We start from the raw sequence: 11,510 nt of genomic DNA on the forward strand, positions 1-11,510 counted from the left end.
AATTATATTGTCCTCAACGTTCCAGCGAATAGGTTCAAGCTACAAACCTATCAACTTTTGTTCTGCCACAATGAGTTTATGATGAGCCGAGGACGTACTGTCCACTCTCCAATGCTCAGCTCTGTAAGCACTTTATGAATGAGAACAGTGTGGAGGAGAGCCTGTCCACCAGACTGACAAGCTGTCACAAACTGGTTTCTCTGGTCTGTCAGCTGATGTGTGGCTCATTGTCCTTACTGTCCAGTTTTATTAGCTTTTTGTTTTCTTTTGTTACCTGTAGTTGTAAAAACCTGACATTTCTGCAGTGCAGAGTGAAGAACAGAGGCTTCAAAGTCCAAAGTTTGAGCTTGTTTGTGGTTCAGAATCATAAACGGCTTCAAGCTCACTCAGACACTGAGCCATGGCTCTGTGCCACATGCACACATGTCTGCATCTCTGCCATTCAGACACACTTTATATGCACTTCATGTGATGTCACTGTCAATACTGAACCGCACATCGAGTCTTTTTAAAGGAGGCAGTTTGTGTTGCTGTGATGGACAAGTTTGAAAGTGTTTGTCCTCCACAGTGGAAAATGACTTTACCCAGCTCCCCGTCTCTCTGTGGACCTGGACCGCTACACTCCCCGTCTTCAGAACGTCTGCCCCCCTTTCTTCTTTCACATAATGGTATGATCCCAGTCTGTCTTTGCATGTGATTGGCTGCCTGGTGTGCCCATCGAAACAAAGTCCCGCCCCTGCCTGCATGGATGCTCAGCAGGGGTGAAGGTTCGGCTCACACATACTCACACATACCCCACTGTGTAAGCTGTCCATGGACCAGCTGCCCCCCAGATCTGACTGAAAACCAGCAGTGACGGAGCTTTGTCAGCTCTCAGGTCGCTTTGTATTTATGTAGCACCAAATCACCACAGTCACCTCACTGCACCTTATACTGTAAGGCAGGGCTGCCCAATCCCAGTCCTCGAGAGCTACTATCCTGCAGCTTTTAGATGCATCCCTACTCCAACACAGCTGAATCAAATGGTTTGATTACCTCTTCAGCATGCCATCATGTTTGGCAAAGGCCTGATAACAAGCCATTCATTTGATTCGGGTGTGTGGGAACAAGGATGCATCTAAAAGCTGCAGGACGGTAGCTCTCGAGGACCGGGATTGGGCACCCCTGCTGTAAGGTAATGACCCTACAATAAGATGAGCAAGCACTTTGGCGACAGTGGGAAGGAAAAACTCCCTTTTAACAGGAAGAAACCTCCAGCAGAACCAGGCTCAGGGAGGGGGCGGGCCATCTGCTGTGATTGGTTGGGGTGAGAGAAGGAAGACAGGATAAAGATATGCTGTGGAAGAGAGACAGAGGTTAATAACAGATATGATTCAATGCAGAGAGGTCTGTTAACACACAGTGAGTGAAGAAGAAACACCCAGTGCATCATGGGAATCCCCAGCAGCCTACATCTATTGCAGCATAACTGAGGGAGGGTTCAGGGTCACCTGGTCCAGCCCTAACTATATGCTTTAGCAAAAAGGAAAGTTTGAAGCCTAATCTTGAAAATAGAGATAGTGTCTGTCTCCTGAATCCAAACTGGAAGCTGGTTCCACAGAAGAGGGGCCTGAAAACTGAAGGCTCTGCCTCCCATTCTACTTTTAAATACTCTAGGAACAACAAGTAGGCCTGCAGAGCGAGAGCCAAGTGCTCTAATAGGGTGATATGGTACTACAAGGTCATTAAGATACGATGGGGCCTGATTATTTAAGACCTTGTATGTGAGCAGCAGGATTTTGCTGACTGCAGCCAGAAGGTGGCAGTAATGTGAAGGATGTATGCAAACACAAACACTGCTGTAATAAATGTCGAAACTACTACATTGCAGTATTAAATACTATTAAATATGTGCAATGGGATGTAAAAATATAAACAAGTAAACTGATCACAGCAGAATATGAACTATTGTGTAAAATAAACTGTAAAAAGAGTGAGTCTTTATATTGTTTTAGTGTCCACTGAGGGCTTCAGATTCTGTGTATGACTGTACACAGGACAGTGACGCTGACTTTGAGTCCAGGGTGAGGAGATGCTCTGCATGTACTACAGAACCAGTGGTGCCTGACTGGCTCCACCACGTCTCCATGAGAGCTGGAACTGGTTTATAACTGTGCCCTTGTTTGCAGGTGACGGGTCACGAGTATAGCACAGTATGGTGTTTCCTATAAATCGAGGCACCTTATGTTCCCATCACTCTGAATTTCTTCTAAGAACGTTCCTCATCGTTAGCGTCACACTGTGTGTCAGACTTCACTGGTATATTTCCCTCTTTGTTTGCTGTTGGCATCGGTCCTGGTTTTGGTTGAACACCCAGAATGCACTGCAGTTCTATGCAGAGCCCATAAAACTGTGTATCCACTTACTTTTTTAGCGTCTACAAATACAACACAACGTGTCAGACTTCCTAAAGAGTTGCAGTGCTGAACCGTGAGTCATGTGTAGAGGCTGAAATAAATGAATGTGATGTACGGGGGCTCTGTGGAGGTCAGCTGGTTCAGTGTCATTGGTTTGGTCCTTGTAACAGCTCCCTGACAGCACCATCACGTATTGCATGGATATTAAGATGCTGCGTTTTATGGGCTGGTATTCCTGCAGCTGCGAGGATCAGTGTCCACCTCAAGGTTCAGTGCTTCTCACTTTCTCTGGCACTGAATAAAATGCTCACTGACTCACGAGTTTAGTTCCACAATGATTGACATACAAAAACAAATATTTCCAGGCACTTAGTGGTCTACACCTGTGCTCTCATGTGAGCAATGCTGCCCAGATTACCTGTGTTAATGTTGTCTTAACATGGACTCACTGTTGCGGCACTAAAGCCACGCCCTCACACCTATTCTCAGCTTCAGTGTGAGTCACTCAGTTATGGATGCTGTCACTAGTTAGCTAACATAGACGACAGTGTGTTAGCCACCCGGGCTGCTGCCGCACTGACAGAAGATGAAGGTGTTCAGCTTCACAGTTACATCAGAGAGCCTCACACATCTGCGTCCAGCCCACTAAAGAGCTGCTGATTCTTACAGGTCTACTGTATCCCATTTGACCTTTGACCTCTCCTTCAAGCTCAGCAGATTGATTTGAAGGCCAAAATGACAGCACTGCCATACAGCGTTACTTCAAGCCGTGCTGCTTGCTGCTGCGGTGTGTAGAGATGTATGGGGGTTGTATCTGACGTTTCTTATCATTCTGTATGTCCATTATAGCAAAAGCTTCTAAAATGTAAATGTTTTCCTTTGACTGCCCTACAAACTGTCAAAGTAGAATAAAGCCAGCACATGCACGCGCCTAGTTTTTGCTTGAACCCTGTCACAAAAATCAAACCTCTCTCATCTTTTGCACTTTGAATTCTCCCTCTTTTCTTTGTCCTCCAGCTCCACCACCTGCCCATCAGCTCCATGTGCACACATCTGCACACCCGGATGCTCGCTAGCAGACCCGAGAGAGCGCAGACAAGGAGGGAGGAGGTGCGGAGACCACAACGGAGAGGGAGCGAGCCGGAGGAGAGCCCTGCACTGCATTAACGAGAAAGAGCACAGAGGAGGAGGTGGATAGTTTTCTGATGCCGAGCTGACGGTGCCCGGTGGTGAAGCGGAAAGTGGAGCGGCTGACAATCGCAGGTAAGCGGACCGTTTGTACTTTCCACCGTGATGGAGGCTCTATGATGGGCATAGTCGTGGCTCCCATAGCGCTGACGCATCGGGTGGTGTCCTGGTTCCGGCCGCACTGGATCCCGAGGAGAACCGATGATGTGAAAAATGCTGCAGCCTGAGCCACGTCCCAGGGGCTCGGAGCGCAGTTTACACGTAATTTGCATCGTTTACCGGCCACTCGGTGCGCCAGATACCCCCCCCCCCTCCCCCACCGCGCTTCTCTCTGCGCATTTTCTGGATGATGCTGCGGTTTTGTGGGATTTCTGCTGCTCTGCGCAAATTGCAAATAAAGATAGTCTGCGGAGCTGAGCGTCCCAGCCTGGCTGTGTGCATCTGCAGAGGCCTTTGTGTGATGTGGGAGAGGAGGTGTCATTGCAGAGGACGACCGAACGAGGACATTTAAAGGGCTTCAACTTAGGCCCCGGGTCTGCAGCCTGTGCGCACAGCGAGGCAGGTATGGCCGTGAGCGCCGGAACTGCATCACATCGGAAAGCCGATTTAGAGGAGTTTGTGTGGTGTTCGCCAACAGCAGCTATCAAACAGCACTTTGTCATGTTCGTCCACTCAGAAGAAACTTAGCTGTGTGTTATAGAGCATTGGTAAGCCTGTCCCAGCTGTGTGAGGAGTCATCAGCGGTGCTGAGCAGTGTCTGTGTCCTAACAGTGTTAACAGAGCACGCACTGCCTCAGGCTGGCAGCTAACAGTGTGTCAATGATCACGATTGATTATTATGTCTCATATGACGTAACTAGCTGTGGTGGATGCTGATCAGCCCAGTGCTTTGTGTATAAACCTTCTGTATTGAGGTTACAGCACTGAGGACATGCAGCAGCAGGTTCATGTGGACGCTAAAGAACAACAGTGATTGGACAGCTTTGTTCTTCTCTAATGTGTGATCTTTGGAGCCTTGTTCTACGTTTCTGTGACCTGCATACATGCAGCATGTCTTCCTGTTGTGTGCCTGTCATATTCCTGCTGTTCCTATACTGGATAGCGGCTGTGATCTGTGTGTTTTGCAGCCACAGAGTAGCTGTATGGATGTATTGACTTGTAATGAGAGCCTAATGCACCTACCCTGTGTTTGTGTAGTTTCCAGCCCAGTAATAAATGATGTATAAGTCCTCTAATACATTCAAAAGAGTCAGAGTTAATCTGCTTGTAGTTCCTTTTTCCCACTAGAGGGCATCTGAGGCACAGACTGTCCCATGGTCAACGCATAAGCACATAATCAGGTTTCAGGATTAACATTAATGAGCTTTAACAACAGCAAACCTTTGTCTTTATGAAAGCTTCACATTTTAAGGACAAGAACCAAATTCTGCTGAGTTTCCACACCTCATGTAGCCACAGGGGGCCACAGCCAGTGGACCCGGCACTCCCAGGTCACATAGATGAAGAAGGCCACCTGACCGAACACCTCTGTCGAATCAAACATCATAAAGAATAAGATGTACATGAAGGATGAGCCCAGGCGCCTACGGTGTGCTTCACTGCTGTCAGGCAAAGATAGAGGAGAGCAGGGAGCATGTGAGCATGCAGGGCAGGAGTGTGCAGCTGACAGTACTGATTGTAATAATTATAGTGTTCAGATCAGTGTGTGTTCACTTACATGAGCCTGTATAGATGTTACATTCTCTGTACTGCTGTCAGCACACACAGAGCTTTCACAGGAAGTGAGGCGCCTGTGCTTGTAGAAGTCATTTCAGAGTTGATGTGAGCTGTCGACACTGAAGTTTGATCTAATAATTGTCTCTGGAGTCGACAGCTTCACACAGCAGAGGAAAGGCTGATAAAATAAGATCAGAGAGATTCAAACGCCATGTCCTCTCAGCTCACAGGCTTTGATCTGACCTCAGGCTGGCCCAGCTTCAGTCCTCATTATTGCCCCAGCACAGAGTTCCCCTCTGTCCACACTGTGGATCGACGTCTACCACAGCATGTCGGGGCGGTCAGCTTCGTTTGGTGCTTTCCTGCTGGGTGGGGTTCTGCACACTCAGGACACAGACGTGTTCCTTTACTGAGTGAATCGATGCGCTGCTATCAGTAGGCTGACGAACTTTCTCACGAACACTACAATCACATACAAGACCCTCTAACCGCCTGAGAGCACACCCTTGGGTTAAAGAGATGCTTCACTGTGGTTTGCCATGTCCAAACACACTCAGCTGCTCTGTCTGTCTAAGAGCTCGGCTGCAGAGTCCCAAACACGCCCACAGCTCACACTTTAACTCTTTAACGTGTTCTTTTCTGAAAACATGTTTGCTTTTGTACTTAGGATAGAGGAACGTCAGGAACAATGCCCATCTGGCCAGCTGCTCAATGTATATTTGATCATTGAAGTTGCTTCCTGACATTGGCCAACGATCCCAGGCCTATAATGGCTCTGACCAGTTCACCCAGCACAGCTTCACACTGTAGTAGCCCTAAAAATGAAATAAAACTAGAAAAAGTTGCATTTCCTGCGAAAATGCCGTGTGAATGCCGTGCAGTGGAATCTGAAGGAGAACTGCCTGCTGAAAACACTCAACTCTTGGCTGAAAACTGTTGTATTCGAAAGGGTACACTAAGCAGCGTTAAGGAAGCAGATTACATGTATTAAATTCGGTTGACAAGTTGCCCTGGCAACACACGCAAGCAGGGAAGATGTCCAGCAATTGTCACATGTAGGATTCGAACCTTTTGCCACCGAATCTCACGGCGGCTGCTCATCCCACTGAGCCAAACCAGTTCTGATCTCAAACAAAGATATGATGAGAGAAAAATGTGCACTGTGCAGAAGAAACTCAATTGTGCTAAAAAGAGGTGAAAAAGCTGAAAATTGTGTTGAAAAGAGTGAAAACAGTTGTTGCCATAAGCGGGATTCGAACCGGCCCTCATCTCACTGAGCTAAAACACGGCTCAGCCCAGCAAGCAAAACTGGTAATGTGGTCCCTGTCAGCAAAATGGGCCAAAAATGGCATAAAAAGCTTAGTATCTCAAAAAGTATAAAAGTTATGAGCACCAAAAGATATAGTAGGCATCAGCAGAAGGAGCAGAACGGTTTAAAGTTTGAATGGTGAAAATCGGATGAAAACTGAGGGAGGAGTTAACCAGCAGAGGTCGGAGCAGCTAGAATAATAAGGTAGAAGAAAGAATAAAGATTCATTCACACAATAACATGAAACAGAATGACCGGTTTCATTCACTTCAGTTGACTGTGTATACCAACAGCTCACTATAACAGCTGACTTACAGCACTTCATAGGGTGAAGACCCTACAGCAGGGGTGTCCAACCCCAGGCCTGGAGGGCCGGTGTCCTGCAGGTTTTAGATGTGTCCCTGATCCAACACAGCTGATCTAAATGACCTCCTCAACATGTCCTGAAGTTCTCCAGAGGCCTGGTGATGAACTAATCATGTGATTCAGGTGTGCTGACCCAGGGTGAGATCTCAAACCTGCAGGACTGGCTCATAGCTGGTTGGACACCCCTGCCCCACAACATTAAAACTCCATCAGTCACTAATGATGCAGCAGTGATATAACAACACAAAGAGCAGCCTGATAATAATGATTTACAGTAACCCAGTCGAGTAATGAACGGACTCGCTTTTCAGCATAAATATTGCACATGTGCTTAATGTGCACGTTGAAGGAAGTATGCTGGTGTTACTGGAAGACAAGGTCTTAGATGCTCTGTGTTTAATCAGTCGTAAGAACTGAAGTTCTTCTCCTGTTTGTGACACTCTGGTTATCAGCATGACAGCGTTTCATACTCTGAACACAGACAAAGGGGTAATAATATATATGATCCTGTAGGAGAAACCTGGCTGTGGTTACGTGATGCTGCAGTTCATGTGTTTAGTCAGCAGATGGCAGTGATATACAGTAAATGTGTCCTTATGATCGTACAGATACATAGATGTATTATAGAAGCTGTTTCACTGTAACAGATCAGATGTAGTGGCAGGAAACGAACCGATCCTTTTGTGAGCTTTAGTGATAAAAGCCGAGGTAACTCTAGAACATGTAGCAGCAGACTGTGTGGCTGTGGTCTGCTCTGTTGGCTGCACTCCAGTATAAAGGGAGCAGCCAGTGCAGATGGGGCGCAGCCAGGCCAAGTGGATTGTGGGTAAGATGGTGCCCAGTGATTAAGGAAGCCCGCTGGCATCAGTATGATCACCTGGCACGGGGTATCTGTTGTTCAGGTGTAGACATGCTCACCTGGCATGGGATTTAGTATGAATGCTGACTGTAATATTTGAGCTGGCATATAATGCTTTCTGGACTCCAAGCCACTGCCACACATAATGCAGTTATGTCTTGATGCATGCTCAATCATCCAGGTAAGTCAATCCCAAAAGTTCATTCTGTTCATCTGGATGTTTTCAGCAGGAGAAACATTTCTTGACCACTGATCAATGACCATGAGTACCATTCAACAACCGGCTGTGAGGTCAGGAGGAACGCTGGTTTGAGGGCGGAGTCAAGGAGGCCATTCACGTGAAAAGGTAAAGACCATCTCTGAATCGAGGAGGGGCCTAAGGGTACATCTGTCACCATCTTACATGCTGTGATTGCAGCCATTCCCCAACTCTCTGTGAATGGGACTCATGGTTACTGATCAGTGGTTGTTGGTGATCAATAGTCATGAGAATTTGCATAATAATGATGAAGGAACTGACCTCACAGCCCATTGTTCCCTCAGTGGGCTGGTTTCAGTCATTATGCACATGTCCTGTTTGTAAGATTGAAACCTGCTGAGACTGAAGACGTCAGCTGATGATGACGAAATGTTTCTCCCACTGAAAACGTCCAGATGATCAGAACCAGCGTTTGGAGTGTCATGATTCGTGTTTTGAGGAGAAGACAAACGACTGCATGGTCTCAGTAGATGTCAGAATAGTGATTTTTATTATACATATGTACATATGGGGAAGATGAGCATCACAAGCCTTTTAGAGCCGATCTCCCCCGAACAAGCATCTCACAAGGCTTTTATTACAATGATGACGTCAAGTCAAATGATAAGTATCAGTCAGTTCTCAGAACTCAGGAAGTTCCCCTCACTCCACAAGTTCTCCTTATAAGGCCTCCAGATGTTTCCACTCAGCCCAGCACTCAGAGAAAACCAGTGTGTGTGGTGTGTATATCTATTCGTGTCTATTGTGAAAGTATATCTATCAGAAAACTGTCCTCAGACAACCCTCCTATTCTTACTAAGTGTATGTGTACACATTCATGTGTTATATAAGAGCGTGCATGTACTTTAAAGGCCTGTGTACGTGCAGAACTGAACATAGAACCAAGGCAGGGTCCAGCAGGCCCCACAGGCTTCTGAGTGGTTACAGAACTGTGAAACAGCTTTAAGCAAATAACATGAATAGTACAGAACAACAATAGACTGATTAAAGTACTGATAATCTGTGTAGCTTAATGTTAACATAGATGTGGTTCAAAGATTATTCTGTCAACTGGTTCAACAATGGTAAATGATTAATGATTGATACTTCTGATTATAACTGTGATCATAAGAATACAAAATAAAATATCTCCTGGTCACAGGAGATAGTGCAGTTCTATAGTGAGACATTAGTGCATACTTTGATTCCTTTCTTTTGTCCTATGCTTACAAATTGACGTCTCCTCTGTGCCTGTTGATCCAAGCGTTGATGCTTCAGTCAGGCCTGCTGAGAAAGTGAAACTGGAGCTACCAGCTAATGTAAGCAACAATGCAACCTTGGTTAGCTCCATCACAATGAGAGAGCACGCTTATCCCTGTGTGTCATTGCAACAGCACCAGAACTGGATTATAGAGCAGAGAAGAAGGTGGACTGGTTTCTGTTGTTTAATAATAATAATAATAATAATAATAATAATAATAATAAACTTTATTTATAAAGCACACTTAAAAACCAAGGGTATGCCAAAGTGCTTAACAAGTAACATAGAGAATAGAAGGAGGATAATAGAAATAGGACCAAAGCAAGTACTAAGTATGCAAGCAGGTAGCTGTCACTGATACATAGGAAAGCAACAGGTACAGAGCAAACAAGAATTTAAATGAGCGTAAAAGTGCATGATATAAAATCATAAAAGAAATATTAACTAGAGGGAAAGGCAAGATTGAATAAGTGGGTTTTTAGTCGTGATTTGAACAGTGCAATGGAGTCAGATGCGCGGAGGTCGAGAGGAAGGGTATTCCACAGTACCGGGGCAGCCAGAGCAAACGCACGGTCACCCCGGGACTTCAGCCGAGATCTGGGTCGGGTCAGAAGTAGTTGAGTGGCAGATCTGAGTGTTCTAGCAGGAGTATGTGGTTTGAGAAGTTCACTAAGATAACTTGGCGCTAATTTATTAATAGTTTTGAATGTAAGGAGTAATATTTTAAATTGAATACGGTGCTTTATGGGCAGCCAATGCAAGCTAGCTAGGACAGGAGTAATATGGCAAAATGTCCTGGTACCAGTCAAGAGGCGGGCTGCTGCATTTTGGACTGTTTGCAGTCTAAGAAGAAGAGAAGAGGGAAGACCGTAGTACAAGGAGTTACAATAATCCAACCTGGAGGTCACAAAAGCGTGAATAAGCTTCTCCAGGTCCTCATGCAGAACATAGTGCCTAGCCTTAGCGATAAGGCGCAGTTGGTGGAAGCTAGATCTCACTACAGCAGACACTTGCTTATCGAGTTTGAGCGAGCTATCCAGCAGTGCACCCAAGTTACTGACATAGTCACAGGAAGAGCTAGCAAAGGAACCCAGGGCAGCACAGAGTTGGGCACGAGGGATTTTACTGTTGAACACCACAGTCTCAGTCTTCTTATCATTTAAAACGAGGGAATTACTCAGGAATCATTCTTTGACCTCCCGCATGCATTCTTGAAAGTAGTGCAGGGACACAGCAAGGTCGTCAGCAAGTTCAAAATAGATCTGTATGTCATCGGCATAACAGTGGAAGGCGATGTTGTATTTTTCAAAGATTGCGCTAGAGGGAGCAAATACAATGAGAAGAGAATAGGGCCTAAAACTGATCCTTGAGGCACACCACAACAGACCGGAGCGGAGGAAGAGGAGAAGGTGCCTAAGTGAACTGATAAGGATCTATCAGCGAGGTATGATTTAAACCAGTCGAGGGCAGTGCCTCTAATACCCACAGTGTGCTCAAGCCTTAGTAATAAAATGTTATGGTCTACCATATCAAAGGCCGCAGAGAGGTCCAGTAAAACGAGGACCATAGAGCGTCCACTATCAGTGATTACAAGAATATCATTAAGAACTCTAACCAACGCTGCTTCAGTGCTATGCAACTGCTTAAAGGCTGATCGAAATTTCTCAGCAATATTGTTCGTGTGCAAGTACGCCTGGAGCTGAGAACTAGTCTCTCCAGGATCTTGGACAAGAGCGAGAGCTTAGAGATCGGTCTGTAGTTTGAAAGGTCATAACAGTCAGTTTCTTTTTTCAAGAATCGGGGGGACTACAGCATGCTTAAAGGCCGAAGGAACTGGAAATGGGCAATAGATGGCTGCATGGAAAATATGTCTTACTGGAACCTCTGAGCACTTTGCTGTGCTGTAGTTTCATGTCAACAAACACCCGTGACAAGCTAATACTACACAAATACCTGTAAAGCAGATGCGAACTGTCCCAATGACAGCAGACAGAACCTGCCAATGTAAGAAGTGTCTCTCTGAAACATCAGGAAGAAGATGTCAGCCCTGATAGTTCAATGTATATATATGATGTTTGTAATGTAACGGTGGGTGTGACCCTTATTAAAGCACAGGACACAGCCTGTGGAGAACACAGGTGATAACAACCATCGACACTAAAACACCATACAACAGA

At 45.8% G+C, this 11,510-nt stretch overlaps 1 protein-coding gene across 2 annotated transcripts in view; it reads left to right on the plus strand.

Annotated features, from left to right (window-relative positions):
• The first annotated feature begins 3,425 nt into the window (after positions 1-3,425).
• nfasca (neurofascin homolog (chicken) a) overlaps positions 3,426-11,510 on the plus strand; it is a 165,792-nt gene continuing 157,707 nt past the window's right edge. For both annotated transcript variants that reach the window (XM_026169156.1, XM_026169157.1), the window contains exon 1: positions 3,426-3,659. The gene's annotated coding sequence lies outside the window, so the exon portion shown is untranslated. The remainder of the gene's footprint in view (positions 3,660-11,510) is intronic.

Source organism: Astatotilapia calliptera, chromosome 5 (assembly GCF_900246225.1).
Source record: "Astatotilapia calliptera chromosome 5, fAstCal1.2, whole genome shotgun sequence".
In the NCBI taxonomy this organism is placed as follows: Eukaryota; Metazoa; Chordata; class Actinopteri; order Cichliformes; family Cichlidae; genus Astatotilapia; species Astatotilapia calliptera.